This window comes from Notamacropus eugenii, chromosome 1, assembly GCF_028372415.1.
Source record: "Notamacropus eugenii isolate mMacEug1 chromosome 1, mMacEug1.pri_v2, whole genome shotgun sequence".
In the NCBI taxonomy this organism is placed as follows: Eukaryota; Metazoa; Chordata; class Mammalia; order Diprotodontia; family Macropodidae; genus Notamacropus; species Notamacropus eugenii.
The window spans coordinates 602720069-602741806 of NC_092872.1; the positions used below are offsets into that span (position 1 = coordinate 602720069).

The following is a 21738-nucleotide window of genomic DNA, read 5'->3' on the forward strand; positions in this document are numbered from 1 at the left end:
CATACAACCTTGTCTGGCCAAATTAAGTCACCTCTCAGTGCCATAGATAATTCTAAGAATACAAGTTGCAGAGGAGGTGCCACCTGCACTGGTAGATGGAGTGTACTTACCTTGGAGTTCCCTATACCAATGAAATCACAGATCCAGTTCCTATCACTATCTCCATTCAAGGAATTTATTACTGAAAGTTTAAATCTAGTCCTCTTGTTCATCCTCTTTTCTTTTACCTTTTTTCTTCTTTTCTCCAAGCCCCAGTATCAAGGGCAGACCTGAAGGGAAAAAGAGGTCACAGAAAAGTAATCTGAAGGTACCTATGGAAGAGAGGATAGTTGTATTCTTTTGCCCAAGTGACAATGGAAAAGTATTAAAGGGCTTGTATGGATCTGGCCTCAGGTTGATTGGTTTGCAAACATAGCTGGAAATCATCAACTTCTACACATCCTAAACTCTCTGGGAGTTACTGTTCAGTACTTACTCCCTTCCCCCATCCATGTCCACAAATTACCTATAATTCTGACTAGTCATCAGGGAAATGAATGAAAAGCATTTGTTAAACTCTACAGATATACAAGACATTGTGATTGATCCCACAGAGTTCAATAAACACTTGCTGAATTGAACTGAATTATCAGAACTGAGATTATAAATGAACTAATTCAAACCTATCACTAGTCCTAGAGGGATAGCTCCTCAAAATATATAGAATGTGATAGGTGGTACAAGGAAACTTCCATATTGCTCAGTCCAGTGACTAGGAAATAATGTTTAGTGATTTGGCTAAAGAATAATTTCCAATGCCACAAATTATTAGCAGAAACATGGTAACTAAGGGTGAGAATAATATATGGGGCCGAGGGAATCATGGGATCATAGATTTTGAGCTAGAAAGATTAATTTGTCCAGCGACCTTTTAACAGATAAGGAAACTGACGACTGGAAAGAGTAAATCAGTTTTCCAAGATCTTCTTAAGTGGTAAGTGGCAGAGCTACTTGAATCCATATCTTCTGATTTCGAATCAGATTCTCTTTCCACTGTGCCATGCTGAATTAAACAGTAAACTAAACTTAAATCAAATGTGATAGAAAATGCCAAAGCTATCTCTAAGAGTCTTTGAGCATGGGGCCAAGGTAGAGGAAATGAAAAGGGACCCTGAACTGTGCTCCATCTAGTTAGAGAAATCAGCCCTATCCTGAGAACAAATAGGCTCCAAATCCTGGAAGTTGCAGAAGGGACATGGGCTTCTCTACTCCTAGCAACTCCGGAGGTCAACATCAAGCTAACCTTCACTCCCCATCCTCATTCCCCAAGTTATCCTCAAAAGACTCAATGAGGTTGACCTTAAGAGATGGATGATTTCAGGAGTCCTTTAATCTCCTAGAAATAGCTTTCATTTGCTTTGGATACCCACCATTTCTTTAACAAAGGAAAAAAAGTCTTTCATTACACAGTTAGAGAAAAGGCTTAAAAGAAAATACCTCTCCAAAGTGAATGAGTGTCAGTAAATCTGTAATAAGTCAATAATATCAGTAAGTATAAATAACTTCATCCACATCTCTTTGGATGAGAGGGAAGGGAGAAGGACACTGAATGGAGGATGGAAAAGAAAACAAAGATTTCACAGTTTTTGAGGCACGGCTAAAAGAAACTGCTCTAAGCTATTTTGGTCATGGGACTGTAAAAGGTACACAACTTATTCCATATGATTTTTGAAGATTTATTTTTAGTTTTTCATATTTAAATAACATGGCTGACTTCATAAAAGAGAAATTTTGTTCCCAGGGGATTTCTTAATCAAAGTATCGCTATGTGCCACATTTTTTTCCTACTTTGTATATCATAAGTGCCTAATAAATGCTTGTCTCATTGATTTGAATTACATGATGACAGTGGGCTTTAAAAAATAGGATCCCTGGGCCTTTGTAAGTTTATGTTTAAAAACAGTGATAATAGTTTACATTTACATCATATTTTCTGGTTATCTCCACGTAAGTTTCCACAGATGTCTCATCATAGCCTATAGAATTTTAAAAATCTGAACCAGTAAAATTAATAGTAACAACAGCGGATTAGACAGAAAGATAGATACAGTGCTTTAAGGTATGCAAAACTCTCCATACATCTTACCTCATAACTTCACAAAAATGTGGTGATGTATGTATTTCAAGTATTATTCCCATTTTACGTTGAGATAAATGAGGTTCTAAAAGGAAAACAAATTACCCACTACCTGCAGTGAGAGGAAAGATTCAAATCCAGCTCTCCTCTGATTAAAGTCCATAAGTCATTCCATTACACAAGCTCGTAAAGCTGTGAGCATGGGTTGGCCATTGATTGTTCTTTCATCGAAGTTCACTAAGTACAGAAAAGTGTATCTCTAGATTGGCCACAGGTTGGTAATGTATAAAGGAATTGCAATCTGCGTCAATGAAGAGAGATCAATACCCAGAAAAATCACAGATCCTTAATTTATTAATATAATATTTATGGTTAGAAAGAGCTTCTTATGCACTTGGATTTGGAGTTCGAAGACCTCCCATTGTGTCACTACTCTACATGACCCTGGGTGAGTCAACTCCTCTGAACCTTATTCTCCTCATCTATAACATTAAAAAATTAAAATAGATTATACTTTCCAGATCTAGTGACCTCTCAGATATTCACGCTTTGGGAAATCCTAGCCTACTGGTCTACATAGCCAAAATCCAGAAGATCCACTGTTCACCTACCTCTGAAATTATAGACAAGAGTATCTAGGAGCACCTAGGTGGTGCAGAAGATAGAGCACTGGACATAGAATCTGGAAGACCTGAATTAAATTCCAGCCTCGGACACTTATTAGCTGTGTGACCTCTCTGTTTCCTTCACTTTCCCCACCTATAAAATAAGAATAAAAAGGGCACCTACTTCCCAGGGTTGTTGTGAGGATCAAATAAGACAATATTCGTAAAGAGCTTAGGATAGTGCCTGACATGATGCTATCTAGTGGGTGCTACATAAATGCTAGCTATCATTATTATATCATTATTATTATTATGAAATAATCAACTTCTCTAGGACTGCTCTTGGAACACAACAAAACAAAGTGACAGCACATGTCACAGGAGATCAGAAGTATAAAAAGAACAGCACTTTGTTGACTTTGGGACAATACATATAAGTTTTAAAACACATAAAATACCCTTTTTGGAATTTTTTTAATGTTTCTGACTCAAGTGGTTTCTTTAGTCTAATGCTCCAGTTGAACTAACACTTGGTGATTTTTAGAAACTCCAAAACAAGTAAACCTATATTACAGACTGCCTGATGGAACAAATGAAATATATAACAGATTCTAAATAGCACTAAATAAAAGTCATGGGGTTTTGTTTTATTTTTTTTAATCTGTGATTTCATTGCCAGTCCTGGGTGCTCCTGGGGAGGAGATTCCCTCTATAATAGCAAATGTTCTTTCATCACTATAATTAGCCAACTGTTCTGCAACTTAAAGTCAGTAAGACGTTAATCTACTTGTCTAGGGTCACACTGCTATCATCAGAGCCAAGACATGAACCTAGGTCTTCCTGACTTGGAAGTTAGCACTCTATCCATTACACCATACTGCCTCTGTTAGCAATTAAAGAACAAAAAAGAAGAAAGAAAAAAAAAACACCCAAACCATACCGGGTCAACAAGCTAATCATGAATTGGCGTTGTAGTTTTGTTTTAAAATGTAAACATGGCATTGAGACGTTTACATAGATGTGCCCATGAGTAGCTAGAAATATGAGACAGCTCAACTAAGATACTTAGTATCACAAATTTAGAGCTTGCTGAAGGACTGTAAAGATGATCTCATCCAATCCCTTACTTTAAAGATGAAGAGAAACTGAGGCCCAGAAAAGTGAAATGATTTGCCCTCTTCTGACTCCAGACCCAGCACCTTTTTTACACAACCCTTCTGCCTTCCTTAGAGGTCATACTCAAACCAGAATACTGGGTCTAGATCTGAGCTCCACAGCTTCTGAGGTATGTAGAGAATTTGGAGAAGGTTCCTTGCAAAACCACAAGAGTGGCTCTAGAACAATGTAAACAAATGCCTTGCTTCAATCTCCCAGTGCAGTCAGATGTTCCTACTTGCCAGCCTAGGGATTCAGGTCTCCCCACCTTGTAGGGGAAATCTAACTCTGCTCAGGGAGTTTATGGTGAAATTCAGCTCACAAAATCATCCGACTCCTTCTCAATGTTGGTGGCCCTTACCTGTGTCCCAGACCCTTTCCTCCAGATTCTCTTGTTACTCAGATTCTCTTGTCTGGCTCCCTGACCCATGATGAACAGATCTTATCTTAATTTAACTTCCCAGACCAGAACTCTGATCCCTCCTACACTAGATTTTCACGAACTGTGCCAGGGTTAGGGGTTAAGAATAGGTAGCCTAGCCTCATGAACTTTCACATCACAAACTTTTATCTACCCAAAAAGGATGAGGATCTTTTAGCTGAGTAGGAGAAGATTGAGGGACACTTCACTGTCTCTGGAAACTAGGCCTGCTAGCAGTGCTGACCAGACATGATCCCAGGCTGTGGCTGTGGGCAAGGAGAAATGAGCACACAGCAAGTGAGTGTGGTACAGCAGTGAATAAGGGCATTTTCAGGACAGCATGGCTGGGGGGCCCTAGATGTAGCTTAGGGGAGGAAAGAAGTACCTGAGGCTCCCAGGACAGAATCAGAAAATAACAGTAAAAAAGGACCTAAGGCCTGGGGAACCATTACCCACAACTCAGGATTAAAACTTTATTACAAAGATAAACTGCTAAAAATAAAATAAAAATGAGTAAGTAAAGGAGAAGGAATCCAAACATATGTAGCTGCTATGGTATAAAAGAATATCTGGGTTCATATTCAGATGAAGTTAATGAGGTTGAAAAAAAAACACTCCCACCTCAAAGAGCAAGGTCAAATGGTCACAAGCCCAAAAAGAGTTCTTGGAAAAACTTAAAGAGTTTTTAAAAGAACTTTAAAAGGACTTAAAAAATCAAATAAGAGAGACCAGGGAAAAATTAGGAAAAAAAACAAAAGCAACCCAAGAAAACTATGAAAAGAAAATCAACCAATGGGAAAAAGAGATCCAAAATCTTAAGGAAGAAAATAACTTCTTAAAAGCTAGAATTGGGCCAGGGGAAGTGAATGATGTCATGAGACACAAATAATAAAACAAAACCAAAAGAATTTTTAAAATAGGAGAGAGATGAAACATTTCATTAGAAAAACAACTAACTGGAGAACAGATTGAGGAGAGATGATATAAAAATTGTTGGACTACCTGGAAGTTATGATCAAAGAAAGAATCTGGATACAATATTACAAGAGATTAGTAAGGAAAATTGCCCTGAAGTTCTAGAACAAGGGGGTAAAATAGAAATAGAAAAAAATCTACTGTTCATCACTGAAAGAGATACTAGAAGGTAATCTTACAGGAATATCCCAGCTGAGTTTCAAAGCTCCCAGAGGTTAAGGAGAAAATATTATAAGCAATAAGGAAAAAAACCAATTTAAATATTACAGAGCTATACAATCAGGAGTTCACAAGATCTAGTACCTTCTGCACTAAAAGATCACAGGTCTTGAAATATCATGTTTTGAAGAGGAAAAAGAGCTGCATTGGGACCAAAAATAAGTTATCCAGTAAAGTTAAGTATAATCCCAAATTTTAAAAAATGAATATTTAATGAACTAAAAGACTTTTAGTTATTTGTGACAAAAATACCCAAACTCAGAAAAATAAAAGGAAAACATTAAAGAACAAATATAAAGGACTCATTAAGGCCAAACCGTTTATTTCCTATATGTGAAAACATTTATCAGTATTCCTAAAACTGTCATTATTATTTGGTTAGTTTGAAAGAAAGGGTGGGAACTGAGCTGAGTATGATGGGATGATTCTAAAAAAGAAAATTGGGTAGGAAAAAGTAAAAAGGAGCAATTATCTCATGCAAATGAGATGTAGAAGGAAGAACTCACTGAGAGGAAGCAGGTAAGGGTAGAGGGCTGCTAGTGCTGAAACCTTATTCTCATTGGATCTGTGTTAAAAAGGGAACAATATAATATATATGCGCATATATATTATATTGTTGTTATGTATGTATGTGTATATATATATATACATATATGGGTATAAAAGTCTTCTAAATTTACAAAGAAATAAAAGCATAAGGGGACATGATAAGGGGGGGACTTTTAGAAGGGTGTGTACATTAAGACAGAGGAGGGTGGGGAAGAGATTGAGGATTAACTCTTAAAGGGATGGGTAGAAAAAGGAGTAGGAGAGTAAGGAGAGAGGACAAGGAAAAAAGATCTTTTAAGGGGTATGTAACCAGGAAGTAAACTGGAGGAGTGAGGAGGGATTAGGTAATGTGTAATCAATTCACATATTAAAAATCATGAGTTTTAAGAAACACTGAGTGACTAAGTCATTTTGACTATCATAAATACCCAAATTAACTACAAAGGATGAAGGAAGATGCTGTCTGTATCCAGAGAAGGAACTGAAAAATAAAAGTACGTATAGAATGATTTTATATCCATACACACACATTTGTGTCTAGTGGTAGCCATCTCTAGGGCAGGGTAGAGGGAGGAAGAAAAAAAAAGAAAAAAATTTACATATTAACTTTATATTTAAAAGGGATTACAAGTTGTACACAATAGACTAGCAGTTTCATGTGCAATCATTTTTCTCCTCTATTCTACTACGTTATAGAAATGCTTGTTTTATTTCTTAAGCTCAGAATAAAATAACAAAAAAAAAAAATATGTGGACAGGAAGGAGAGGAGCCCTCTCTCATCTAGCAGAACTCCTAATCCAGCTCCTTCCTCTCCAGGCCAGTCCTGTTGTTGTCATAATAGCATGACAGACACACCATTCGGCTGTTGTTGCTTTCTTTGGCTTTCATATACACAGATAGCTAGGCACTTTTAAATTGTATTATGGACTTCACAGTAGGGAACCACCAAACGAGGTCATGGAAATCAATTGCTTTTCCAAAGTTAAAGCACTATATACATGTTATATGATCATAAACCTGAGTTGTTACAACTCTTTAAGAATCAGGTGAATATCTGGGATGTTTTCATCAAACCAGTGAACAGCACATGTGGTAGCGACAGGCAGAGTCACATTTAAAGACACAATGAAGTAAAACAGACTAAGTTTGGTCATGGGATAACATAGAACAACAGATAAATCACTCTTAAGTACAACAATCAGAAATGGAAAAGTGAAGGGAAGCAGGTCCAGCACTGAAGAGAAAAGTCAGATGAACAGCCACTAGTGTTACATCTTTCTCCTTCCTCCTTTAAACCTAGAAGTTGGTCCCATTCTGGATCAATCCTAGAAGCAGAGGTCCAGATCCAGGTAGAGCCAACTAGGCTCTAACATAATCAAACCTGTCAAGCATTATCTTCAACCCAAAGAGAAATCAATAAAGATTTCTAACCTAAGTACAAAGGTTAAAATTTTTACTTGGGTAACCCTGACTCCCAATGGACTAATCTAAACAGAACCTACATTTAATCAGTCTCTAGGGAGTGTGGAGTAAGGCAAAAAGCATCTTCCTGCATTCTTTTCTTCCTTGTTATCACCACACAAAAGACAAGCTTGTTTCTTTTCTGAGCCTTGGAGATCAACTTACACACTAAAATCATCAGTCCTCACTACTTTTATCTTTACTATAAATATTGTTGTTGGTTACAGTATCATCCAGACCTTTTCCTAGCCAGCTAGCCAGCTAGCCAGATGGAATCTTTGACGTGGTACCTTATTAAAGATAAAAAATTCCAGGGAGAGAACTTGATTACACATACTATGCGTAGGAGTGTTTCCTTTTTCTTTAAAAACTTGTTCAGGAGTCTGGGTGAGGAAATTTTTATAGTTTATGCAACCCCTGACTGCTGCTAATTATAAAGTTTTGTGTAATCATGAACACCCCACTCTAATATTCATGAAAATGCTTCATTTTTTGTACTCAGAAGTTAAGCTGAGAGTGCTTTTTCTGACCTTCCTGTTTCCAATCTTAGAAAAATAAAGTTGTAGCAGACATAAATTGACAAGGTGAGATTAAACAACAGAGTGGTTCTGCACACACCTTTGGAACTGATCTCCAAATGTCAGAATGTATGGTAGGTTTTTCTTTTAAAAAAAATTTTCTTGCATAAAATTTACCTTCCCTTCAATACAGAAAAGAAAATTATTAAAAGAGGACATGAAAACAACCATGCTCTTTTTATTCCTCTTCTGTTAAATGTAACATACATGTTTTAACATAGTATAAATAATTTGGAGTTTATAATTTTATCATTATTTATTTTGTTTTTTAACTGGAACATTTTGTTGATGGTTACTAAATTTGTAATTTTTTAAAAATTAAGACGTTCTGTACAATTTTAGAGAAAGGTTTTTCTATTCTTACATTTTTTTTACCTCAAATATTATGCTGTCTGTCTCTGTCTCTCTTTCTTTCTCCCCTTCCTCCCTTACTCCCTCTCCCTCTCCCCTCCTTTCCTTCTCTCTCCTTAAAAGACTTTAAGCTGGAGGTAGTGTGTATATTTTTATGGTTAACTGTTCCACTATTCTACTCCAGCATCTACAATTACTGATTACTGTAGGTTCGTTTTCTTTTTAAAACCTTATAGTTTTGTATAATCATATTTAGTTTTTAGATATGTCTGTCTTGTTTTTCTCCTGCTACTAGAAAGAACTTTGAAAAAATGATCCCCATCACCTCATGGAGAGATTCTGCATGTTTTTAATATACAGCAAATCTTTCTGTGGAGCAAGTATACAGCTCTCAGGTCCAAGGGAGATGTATCATGGGAATGAAAAAGATGTTACAACCTTGGGGAAAAAACATCAACTCAGGCTCCATGGGTTCTTACATCAGAAAAGTTCTAAGGTAGAACAAATATATGCCAAATATACTAACACAGCATCAATATGAACAACCCTCAAAATAAAAATCATGCCCCAAAATGAGCCAATCTATTTTGTGCTCTTTGCTATAAGTCAGCAAAATACTTCTCATACTCCAAAACTGGGGCTCTCAACTGCAAAAAGCTGGGAAGCTCTGAAAAATGTAGCATGTAAAATCTCCAAGGTATTTTTCACCCCAAGGCCAACAACATTCTTAAGAACAATTCTTCCTCAGCTCATGCTTGTTCATGCATTAAAGTCTGAAACTTAGCACAAGCAATTAGAAGCCCGAACAGCACTTGCTCAAACATTGCTGATCAAACATGGATGATCAAACATGGCTCATCTCGTCTGTTCTCAATGGATATAAAAAGATTCTTTAATCCAGAGGAATGAATATTTCTGGTTTCTGTCTTTTAAAGATAAGTCATTCAGTATGTCAAATATGAACACCTAATAATCTGCTGGTTCAGGAAGTCATTAATTTAATGGATAAGAATCCATTACCTTAATAAAGATTTTATTTTAAAACTAGGAAAAGACAAATTGCTACAAAGAGACCTCCTTGGCTTCAGATCAAATAAACACAATAAAATGTAGTATATGTGAACACCAATCGGGTATCTAGAAGGGCATAATTAAAAATGACTAGAAAGACCTACTCATTTATAAATCCAGCAGTTAAGTCAACAAGCATTTTATTTAAGCAGTTACTATGTGCTGAGTGTTTGGGGATAAAAGAAAGGCAAAAACGGTCTTTGCCATGCCTAATGGGCAAGATAACATGCAAACAACTATGAACAAACAAAATACGCAAGGATAAATTAGTAGTAATAAGAGCCAGCATTTATACAGTACCTTAAAGTCTGTGAAACATTTTACAGATGACATTTCATTTTCATATTTCATTTTATCTTCACAACCTTGGAAGGTAAGGTGCTATGATTATCCTCATTTTACAGATGAGGAAACTGAAGCACAATGACTTGCCTGGGGTCCCACACCTAAGTGTAGGAGGTCACATTTGAATTCAGGACTTCCTCTCTCCAAATTCAGTGCTCTATCCACTGCACCAACTACCTACTCACCCGAGGTTATCTCAGAGAAAGAGGACTAGCATTAACTTCCTTCTAAGAGTGTCTAGGAAAAGAACTGCATTAAGGATACAAATCCAGAATGAAAACTAGCTTCAATGTATTCTAACCATAATATTTCACCAAAATCCATAGGAAGACCTAGGGGCTGAGGGATCTAATAAGATGAGATGCAAGTGGGGAAAAAAAGAGTTTTCCAAGTAACATTAAACTGAATGAGATAGCTTGTGACATCCACAAAACAGAGATGAGAGGTTGTGGAGGAGTGAAGCTATTTTAACTTACTGAATATGCCGGATTCCTAGCAATAAGGAATGAACAACTTCCTGATAAGTGTCTTGTTACAAAACTTACTCTAACCTGAATCATCAAGGTCATGATACAACTTCAGAACCAAAAAGTTGGAATGAAGTTTTCTCTGTAACTACACTGAAAGTAGAAAACTCACAAGGAAGTCTACTGCATATCTGAATATCTATTGAAAATTTCAGTCAGTTGGGAATGACTGAAATGGTTACAGGATGAGAACTAAAAATTTTAACTTAGTTCCCCCATCTTTAAAATGAGGTTTTAATTAGATTAATTAGATTGGAGATTCTTAATCTAGAGTCAATACAGTTTTTTTTTCAATTATAACTGCATTTCGGTATAATCAGTATCCTTTGTAATCCTATGTATTTTGTTTTATATATTTAAAAGGGGTCCAGAAACTTCATCAAATTCTCCAAGTGGTGTATAATACACAAAAAACGTTAAGAGCTCCTGAGCTAGACAATTTTCACTATCACACTTGCAGCTAGCAACAATAACTAACATTTTACATAGCATTATGTGTATACTATATACCAGGCACTGTGTTAAGACTTTAAAATAATATTCATTTTATCCTTACAACAACCCCATCAGGTAGGTAGTGTTATTATTCCCATTTTACAGATGCGCAAACTGAGGCAAACAGAGGGTCACACAGTTAGTAAGTACCTGAGACCATATTTAAACTCCACTGTACCATCTAACTATGCTCTAATATCCTGTAATTTTGATGATCTCAAGGATATCCAGCCTACACAAGTCTAATGGGTTCATCCAGTGATTTATTCATATTCATAATTTTCATTAATCATATTTTTTCTACAGCTAAAGTCCTACTCTAATGCCTCCCTGTGGCATGAAGGTGATCCTAGTTTTCTTAAAGACAAAAGATATCAGGTCCTATCCAACCTGATGTATAAGCCTGGTGAGAAGCTTTGTGCCTGTCTTTTGAGAAGTGGCCTACCCACCCTTAGAGAGGCTGTCACCAGTTTGGTTTATGGGGAATGAGCTGTTCAGCTACCACTATTACTATCTACCAAGCTAAATAATAATAACAGCTGGCATTTATGTTATTGTTATTGTTGTTCAGAGTTTCAGGGGTGCCTGACTCTTCATGACCCCATTTGGGGTTTTCCAGGGAAAGACACTGGAGTGGTTTGCCATGTCATTTCCTTCTCTAGCTCATTTTACAGATGAGGAAACTGAGGCAAAATGAGCTAAATGACTTGCCCAGGGTCACACAGCTAGCTAAGTATCTGAGGCCAGATTTGAGCTGAGGTCTTCCTGACTCCCAACTGGGCACTCTACCCATGGCACCACCTAGCTGTCCCAACATTTATATAGCGCTTTACAAATATTCTCTCACTTAATCCTCACCAAATAACCCTGTAAGGCAGGTACTATTATTGTCCCCATTTTACAGATGAGGAAATTGAAGCTAAGGTTAAGTGATCTGCCAGGGGCTACACAGACAATAAATGAAGAAGGATCTGAACTAGGTCTTCCTGATTCCAAATCTAGTGTTCTTTTCATCACACCATAAGATCATAATGCTATTCAGCATGATTTACACATTCATAGAGAAAAAGGCTCAAAGTAGAAACTCTATCTCCATTGCTCTCAAAGTTGGTGTTCTGTGCAGTTACCAACACTAACGATAAAAAAAAAAAAGGAAGTATGGTAATGAGGCACCTGTCTTCCCTAACAGAATGCCGGGAGGCACATCATGGGACAGCTTACTCAGAGGAACATATAAGTCAATACCCGTCTACTTAGGCCCTTATTGTATGGGGGCGGAACAGACATTCAAGTCAATTAAAGAAATATACATAAAGCACCCCACTATGCACAGAGTATTAGGCCAAGGAGAAGGTTCAAAGCTTAGATGAGACATTGTTACTGTGCTCATGTAACTTTTTCCCCTCAAGGGGTGACAGAGGGGCAGTACTACATGTACATTAGAGAATGTAAAGGGCTGAATGAGAGCTGAGAATGAACAGACTTTGGGCAAGTCAATTAACCTGTCCTGGTCTCAGTTTCCTCATCTATAAAACAAGGGGGATAGACAAGCTGGCTTTTATGGTCTAAATCTACGGTCCTAATCATGCAAAAATAATAAATAAGGACATTTTTATCCCACCATGGAACCTAAAGCATCTCCCACACTCAATCCTTGAAATTTCTGACATAGATAGATGATAGATAGACAGATACATACATACATACACACACACACACACACACACACACACACACACACACATCCTTAAAAGTTCAGGTGTGAGGGTAGAAATGAGACTAAACTCCCAAGTCCCTGGGCCAGGATCTAGTGCTGAGCTAGCTTCTGATTTGTTGACTACTCCCATATTTCAAGAAAGCTAAGAGGAAGGAGAGGGCAGCTAAGTGGTGCAGTGGATACAGCATGGGGCCTGAAGTCAGGAAGATCTTCGTTCAGCCTTACCTCAGACACTTATTAGCTGTGTGACCCTTAACCCCTATTTGCCTCAGTTCCTCATCTGTAAAATAGGGACACAATGAAGAAGGCAATGGCAAACCACTCTAGTATCTTTGCCAAGAAAACGTCCATTGGGTCACAAGGAGTAAGACATAACTGAATAAGGAAAAGAAGAAATCTAGGAGCTAAGTGACTCTACTTGATTTCCTCCCATGATGAACCTCTGGAATGTGACTAAGCTCAGAGTCTGAAAAGAGTTATTAGCATACACTTCTATTGGCATGCTGTGTTTCCAATGTGTTAGCGCTGCCCTTATATGCCAACTTCCTAACCAGTGAGAAGTTGGAGTAGAGACAGGGTGGCATACAATGGTAAATTCCCCACCCCAAAGGAAGGATGCTGATCCTGTGTTACTCTATTTTTCCAAAGCCAATGGGTGAAAAATCAAACAGAACCACAGAAAATCTACAAGAAAAAGCAAACAAAAACATTCCCTTAGGGGAAAGAACAGTATACTATAAGAAATTACTCATAAGTAACTCAGATGTATCATTTCTTTGACTTCTTAGATACGTGAGATGAAGCTAGACTGGAGAATAAGTTTTCAATCAAACACAATTTATAAACTTTCTTTGTAAAAATGTCACTTATTATTCCTCCCTTTGGCCAGTCCAGAGTTCTTTGTGAAGTATCTTGAACTTTTTTTTGGGGGGGGGGGGTAGATCAAAATATAACAAAGTTAGAATATTTTAAAAATAATTGCTTTAATAAATACATAATAGTATATATGCTGGGCAGCTAAATGGCACAATGGATGGAGCACCAAGCCTGGAATCCGGAAGACTCCTCTTCCTGAGTTCAAATCTGGCCTCAGACGCTTACTAGCTGTGTGACCCTGGGCAAGTCACTTAATCTTGGTTTGTCTCAGTTCCTCATCTGCAAAATAAGCTGAAGAAGGAAATGGCAAACTACTCCAGTATCTTTGCCAAGAAAATCCCAAAAGGGGTTATGAAGAGTCAGACACAACTGAACAACAACAACCAAAAAAATGTGGGCATGTGACCATATATAATACGTACATACATATACACACACACACACACACACACACACACACACAGAATTAGTCAACTGTTAAACATTTGTGAAGCACCTTACTCTGTGCCGGGGTGAAGATACAAAGAAAGGCAGAAAACAGTGTCTGCTCTCAAGAAACTCCTAGTGTAATGGGGGAGAAAATACACAAACAACTATGTACAATATAGATGTATATGAAAGAGATACACACATGTGGTGTTAAGTGTCTGCTAAATGTATATTCATCTAAATATATATAGAGTGTTACATATGCATATAATAATATTGCATAATATATGTATATATGTATGTGTGTATATATACATATGTGTGTATATATGCATATGTATTTATATCTATAAATATAGATATATGTGTTAGGGATGGTTTAGGTAAATTATGTTTTCTGAAACTCACCAAAAGGAATTTGGGTTGTTATTCTTTAATCTCTATGCAATCTTAACTAATGTCCATTGCCACTCCCTCCATACAGAATTTCCAGTTTTATTCCCTAATATAAACAACAGTTAAAGCCATTAATGGATTACACCTGAATATATAGCAAGAAAAACTCTACTGGTTCTCCCTGCCTGATTATCTTATTCTTTTTTTTTCTTCTTCCATTTTTGCACTTGGTTAACGTGAATCCTGGATTGCAACTAATTTCTTGAACAAACAAAAAGCACTGAAGTATTTGTTTTGGACAGAAGAATTATGGTATGAAGAACCGCATGGAACTTGAAAATGAATGGGGGTCAAGAATGAAAGTGGGGGAGAGATAGGGCCTAAGAGCAAAATGCAGCTTATACAATTACACACTAGTCAGGAGACAGAGAAAATACTGGGGTTAAAGCAGTTCTCAATAGGTCTGGCTATCATTTTTTTAAGTACTAAAGAAGTAATGTCCCGGCCCATCCCCTCCATCAACAGGATCACTCCTCTGCCCGACCTCCAGGGGAGCAGAAAGAGATGCAGAAGCTGTCTTATGGGTCTATTTTAGAATAAGTCTTCTGTTCAAGTACCTTTAAAGTACATATATTGACCAAAAGGAACTCTTTAAAACAGCTTGTTGATAAAAGGACAGGCATACCAATGCAGAGAAATGGAAGCTTCTCTATGGAGGATTTGGGGAGATGGGGTTGGGAAGACATTCTAGGCTTTACTATAACAAAAGATATCCAACAATTTATATTACATGAAATATTATATACCACAAAAATTTCAATATAAAAACGAAGCATTTTGATATCCCCTTGTAAGTGCCTTAGTAACAGATCTGAAAGGTTTTTAGTCTTTTTCCAGAGAATTAAAACACTTTCAATATTATCTGCGAACTAAGGGTTTCTTCTTGAAAGAAGGCCAATTATTGTCTCCATTTTGCGGAAGGGGAAATTGAATCACCCAGAGGTTTAGTAGGAATAGGAACTAACCTTGTGACTTCATTGGTACAGGGAATTCTAGGTGAGAAAACTTTCACCAATGCAGACCAGCACCTTCTCTGTCAATTACAGTGCTAGCGAGTTGCCCAGAGCACTAAGAATACACTTGCCCAGAGTCAGAGAGTAAATGAGACTAACTTGGCCTCACTTTGAGGCCAGCTCTCTATGGACTTTAATGACTTTAAAATCTTTGGTGACTAAAGTTTAGTCAGAGGTCTCTTAATTCCATGATTTAATGTTCTTTCCACTAGGTTACGCTACTTCCCAGAAGAAAGGTTAACCTCATAATAATATAGTAACTTGTAAAAATAAAAGACCCTACCTTTTTTTTTGGTAAAGAAAACTAAATTACTATTATTTCTTATGTATTCACATATAAAGCTTTTTTAATGATCAACATTAGGAGTCGAGACAAACTAATATAATATTTACTTCAAAGAGCATAAGAATTCTCACACTACCCGTGTTTGAAGATCTGGTCTCTAAAAGATGAGAAAAGCAATTTCAATATAGCAGAAGTCACCATATTGCAGTAATTTTAAAATTATACCACAGTTTTTGTGGGTGATGTGAATAAAGGCTAAAAATAAAGCGAATTTGACATCACTGGCATCATGCTCCTGCTGAATCAATGCAAAGACAATCTTTTTCTTCTTTTTGCCACTGTACGTTTTTCTCCCAGACATTCGTGATAATCTTAAACAGATACTAATAAGTGATGCAAAAGAAATACTGCCTTTCTCAAGAAGTTAACAAAGCTAGCATTGCAAATTCAAAAGTAAAACAAAACAAAAACAAAAAACACACCAAACCCTTAATTTAGACAAATAAAAAAAGGAATACTAAAATAATTACAAAAGTGAGTTCCTGGAGAGGACTTTAAGTGTACCATTTTAGGGAACTTAAAATTATAAGAAATTTTTTATCAAAATCCCCAAGGAACTTAATAACAGAAAACATACAACATTATTATTATGACAATGGCAATGAATATTTTATAAAACTTTGGAACACTTTGGAAACATTTCTGTGCCTACAAAGCAGCCAACTACTGTATACATCAGATTGAATTTAGTAAATGGAAAGTTACCCATTTCCAAGAAACTGTAAGGCAGGGAATGGATACCTCAGTACAGGGATTCTTAAACTCAGGTCTGAAAATTAGTAATTTTAATATTTTGACAACTGTATTTCAATATAATTATTTTCCTTTATAAATCTTTATATTTTATTATACAAATTTTTTAAAAACATTATTTTGAGGAGTCCCTAGGCTTTACAGGTGTCCATAAGACACCCCCCTCAAAGGGGTCTGTGACACAAAAAAGGTTAAGAACCCTGCTCTCCCAACACCCTTCCCAAAGTACACTACTATACAACACACAGTATTACAGTATTTTCTCTAAAGTGAGAACTGACAGACAAGGACCAAGAACCCGTTACTGTATAAGATTAGGATACCCAAGAATGAAGGGAAGGATACTTAATATAGGAGCCCAGCAGATTAAGCAGTAGACAACCTTGAGTCCCTATTGTGATACCTCTGCAAAGCAAGTGATGCTTTCTCATGGACTCGTAGACTGTTTAAATTGCAAGGGGACTTCACAGATTATCTGGTCCTACTTTTTCTTTCTACTTGAGCTGGAAACAGATCCAAAAACAGAAAGCAACCATGCCAAAGTCACAAAACAAACTATGGTCTCTTTTCTAGAAACAAAGACCACCACCACCACCAAATGTGAACTGGATTCCCTAAGATTCAGAGAAGATGAAGGAGAGGGAAAGGGAAGGAGAACAGAACACCCACCATGTGTCAGGCATTACAGCTAAGTACCTTTTTTCTTCAAATATCTTACTTGAGTCTCACAACTGTGTAAGGTAGGTGCTATTGTTATCCCCATTTTACAACTGAGGAAATATAGGCAAAAAGAGTTTAAGAGACTTGTGCAGGGTCACACAGCTAGTAAGAGTCTCAGTTCACATCTGAACTAGGGACCTTCTGACTCCTGGCCCAGCACTCTATCCACTGCACACAATTAGTACTTGTTCTAACCTGAGACTCAAGAGAGCTTTTCTTCTTCATAGGATCGTAAGTCAAGAGCTTGAAAAGACCTCAGTTGCCATCTACTTCAATACTACCCCCCATTTTACAGATGAGGAAACCGAAGCCCAAGGAGAGTAAGGGACTTATAAGCCCACATCCATTCATCTTTCTAGGCAACTAATGGACTGAACCGGGCTAGACTTGGAGTCAGGAAAAAATCTCCGTTTAAAATCCAAGCCCCTAAACTTCTCATTAGCTGTGTGACCCTGAACAAGTCACTTAACTGCTCTCTTTCTCAGTTTCCTCATCTGTAAGATGGAGATAAAAATAGCACCTATCTGCCAGGCTTATTTTGAGGATAAAATTAAGTATTTCGGAAGTGTTCTGCAACCTCTAAAGCGCTATGTACATGCTTTCTATTGTTATTTTCCCCTCTGCTGCAACTGAAATTTGAACAAAAGTAGAGGGGATACTACAGTGTAGGCAGCAGTTGATTGATCATCTTCCAGACTATAAGAGAAAGATAGTGGGGAAACAAGAGTCTGTTTTAACAGCAATACTCATTACTCAGGCCTCAGGGGGATGGGAGCCTTCGTTGGGTGGGAGGTGGGAAGAAGGGTTTAGCCAGATGCCTGAGTTACTAGGGCTAGTTAGGACCGCACTGGTGGGCACACGGGGGTGGGGGGGAGAATCGAGGAAAGGGGACACCCTGTGCCCAGCCAGCTGACAGCTTTCTTTGAGGATGCAGGATGCAAGACTGGACCCCGCCGGCCGCACGTGCAGTAGGAGGCGCCGGAACTTGGGCCGGAGTCCCTAGCACACAACGCTCCCCTTTCCCTCAGACACAGACAAGCTTACTCACTCCGCAGGAACTTTCGGAGCGGCCTCAACGTCGAGGAATTCGAAAAGAAAGAGCCGAGAGAAAGACGCGCAGGGGGTGCTGCGCCGAGACTGAGACAAGAGAACCTCAAAAAGAGGCGCACATAGGCGGGGAGGGGGCGCAGCTCCCTCCGTCACACAGTGGGTCCATGAAGCTCTCCATCCCTCTTGGTTCGTAGTCTCCAAGTCCCAGAACACCCTTTGCCTTCCCTTTCCTAACCGCCCCCCCCCCCCCCAACCTCAAGGTCAAGGGTTTCCAGTTACTGGGAAACCGAGAGCAGGGGCACGTTCTCCATCCTCTTCGGAGCTCAACCCTCCACATCCACCCCCAGGACGGCTCAGTTTACCTCAGGTGTCCCCCGCTTCTCGCCACTCCCAGGCGCTCTTTCTCCCGATCAGCGCTCCTGGGGCAGCTGCAGCATGTCGGCTCTCCAGGGTCTCGGGCTCAGGACTGGAGCGGAGGCCCCATGGGAGCGTCGGCGAGAGAGGCTGGGGGCGAAGAGCGCAGGCACTAGCCGGGAGAGGCACCGGCCGAGGCAGGCACCGTGCAGACCCTGGGCCAGCCCGCTGCGCTGCGCGCGGCACCCCAGCCCCGAGCCGCTCTTTGTGTGGGTGCGCGAGCGGGGCCGGCCCCCGACTCCCAGCCCCTCCGGCTGCCTAGCGCCGCCCCCGCCTCCGCCTCCTCTTCTCCCCTCCTCCCTGGAGCCAGGCAGGGACAGCAGAGAAGAGCTGGGGGAGGACAAAGGCGCAAACCCAGGCACCCCCAGGGAAGAGGAGCTCCCGTGGTGGGACCGTCTTTCCCAACAGAGACACACACAACACACACACACACAGAGTGCCTCGGCTCCTTTCCCATTTCCCACCCCCACCCCCGGCTTCTACTTCTAGAGGAGCAGAAGGTGACAGAGAGAGCTGGAGGTTGGGAGGTTGCGGTAAGGTAAGAAACACAGGTTCGAGTAGTAGGTCCCCTCCTGGCCTCATTGTTAGAAAGTTCTGGCCTCAGTCTACCCAACGGTATGCTTATGGAGTGAAAGGTTTCCTAGAACTTTGGAAACTCCTTAACTCACTTCAGAGGCACAAAGTGTTCTGGGAGAAGAGAGCTTTGTCGTTTCAAAATACTTTCATCTACAATATCTTCTCCAGTCCTGGCTACAGCTTTGTGAGCTGGGAAAGGCAGATAGGAGCACCCCCACTTTACAGTTGAGGAAACAAACTCAAAAGCAAAGAAGTTAGTTTAAAATAACTTTAAATTCAATTCAACAAATTTTTACTGCTATTTATCTACATAGATGGAATGTGGTCTGCCTCAAAGGAATAAGTGCCACACCAGAAACTCCCCTTTGTGAAATTCCGAGCCCTGAGAAGCTTGGAATAGTAGACAGAGCTGACCTTGGAGTCGGGGAAACTCTAGGTTTAAAGTCCTGGCTCTGAGGGATCACATTGACTGTGTAACCAAGGTCAAGTTAATTTCATAGTCCTTCCAAGAAACTCTCTAAAATGGTAAGTTACAGACTGGTTGCTAGTCTGCATTGGTGAAGTTTTCACACTAGGAGTTCCCCACATTGGTGAAATCACAGGTCTCTCCGCTCACCTCCTCCAAACAAAAAAATCACTGGTCCTTCACATGTTCCTACATACTATATATAGGCACTACTGGAGTCTTCTTTTTAACCTTGACCTGTTATTTTGTAGCCATAGGGAGTTTCGTGCAAGTGTTTTGTAAAGCTTTAGAGTTGCCTGGGGGCACTGAGCACTTATTCTGGAATATCCTATTCCATGCCCTTCGATCCCTTAATGTAGAAGCTGCTAGATCTTGTGTTATCCTGATTGTATTTCCACAATACTTGAATTCTTTCTTTCTAGCTGCTTGCAATATTTTCTCCTTGACCTGGGAACTCTGGAATTTGGCCACAATGTTCCTAGGAGTTTCTCTTTTTGGATCTCTTTCAGGCGGTGTTCTGTGGATTCCTTGAAATATTTATTTTGCCCTCTGGTTCTAGAATCTCAGGGCAGTTTTCCTTGATAATTTCATGAAAGATGATGTCTAGGCTCTTCTTTTGATCATGGCTTTCAGGTAGTCCCATAATTTTTAAATTGTCTCTCTTGGATCTATTTTCCAGGTCAGTTGTTTTTCCAATGAGATATTTCACATTATCTTCCATTTTTCCATTCTTCTGTTCTGCGATTTCTTGCTTTCTCATAAAGTCCTTAGCCTCCATCTGTGCCATTCTAATTTTGAAAGAACTATTTTCTTCAGTGAGCTTTTGAATCTCCTTTTCCATTTGGCTAATTCTGCTTTTGAAAGCATTCTTCTCCTCATTAGCTTTTTGAACCTCTTTTGCCAATTGAGTTAGGCTAGTTTTCAAGGTGTTATTTTCTTCAACATTTTTTTGGGTCTCCTTTAGCAGGGAGCTGATTTGCTGTTCATACTTTGACTTCATGTCTCTCATTTCTCTTCCCAGCTTTTCCTCCACCTCTCTAACTTGATTTTCAAAATTCTTTTTGAGCTCTTCCATGGCCTGAGCCCATTGGGTGGGCTGGGACACAGAAGCCTTGATTTCTGTGTCTTTGCCTGATGGTAAGCATTGTTCTTCCTCATCAGAAAGGAAGGGAGGAAATGCCTGTTCACCAAGAAAGTAACCTTCTATAGTCTTATTTCTTTTCCCTTTTTTGGGCATTTTCCCAGCCAGTGACTTGACCTCTGAATATTTTCCTCACACCCACCTCGCCTCCTGATCCTCCCAGCCAGCGTTTGGGGTCTGAGATTCAAATGCTGCTTCCAGCCTCAGGGCTTTGGGTGGGGGCAGGGCTGCTATTCAGTGTGAGATTAAGTTCAGATGCTCAGGTCGGGGCAGGGCCGCCTCACGGGCTCAGTTCCCTCAGGGAGTTTATGCACAGACCTTCAACAATAGATCCAGGGTCCTGCCTGCTTGGGGAGGCCCGGTCTGCCACCACCCCTCAGCTTCTGTCTCCCGAGGAGGCCTGAGCCATGGGGGCACCCCACTCCCCCCTCGACCCGCCAAAGAGACTCTCTCACCGACCCCCGTCACCTGTGGGTGGAGGGACTTGTGCGGCCGCTGGAGATCACGTCCCTGAAGCCCGCTCGGATCTTTTCCTCTTGGTGCCGTGGCCATGGCAGGGCTGTACTCAGCTCCCAGTCCCGGCGCCCAGTCTGCAGCGCGAAGGACCTTTTGCTAGAGGTTTGCAGGTCTCTCCGGAACAGAAATCTCTCTCGCTCCAATGTTCTGTGGCCTCTGGGTGCAGAATTTGCCGTGAGTTACTTCTTTGTAGTTGTTCTATGGGTTGTGGGTTTGGAGCTATGTGTATGTGCGTCTTTCTACTCTGCCATCTTGGCTCCGCCCCTGAGCACTTATTAATCACCCACTATAAACCAGGCACCTTTCTAAATTGTGAGGAGAGGCAAAAAGCATTTCCTGATTTCCAGGACCTCTGAAATCTAACTGGGGAGATAGCATGCAAATAAACTATGTATA

The 21738-nt window shown here is 39.6% G+C and overlaps 1 protein-coding gene across 7 annotated transcripts in view; it reads right to left on the minus strand.

The window, feature by feature from the left end:
• NINL (ninein like) overlaps positions 1 to 18858 on the minus strand; it is a 174726-nt gene extending 155868 nt beyond the window's left edge. For all 7 annotated transcript variants that reach the window (XM_072634652.1, XM_072634651.1, XM_072634654.1 and 4 more), the window contains exon 1: positions 18592 to 18858. The gene's annotated coding sequence lies outside the window, so the exon portion shown is untranslated. The remainder of the gene's footprint in view (positions 1 to 18591) is intronic.
• Positions 18859 to 21738: the final 2880 nt, after the last annotated feature.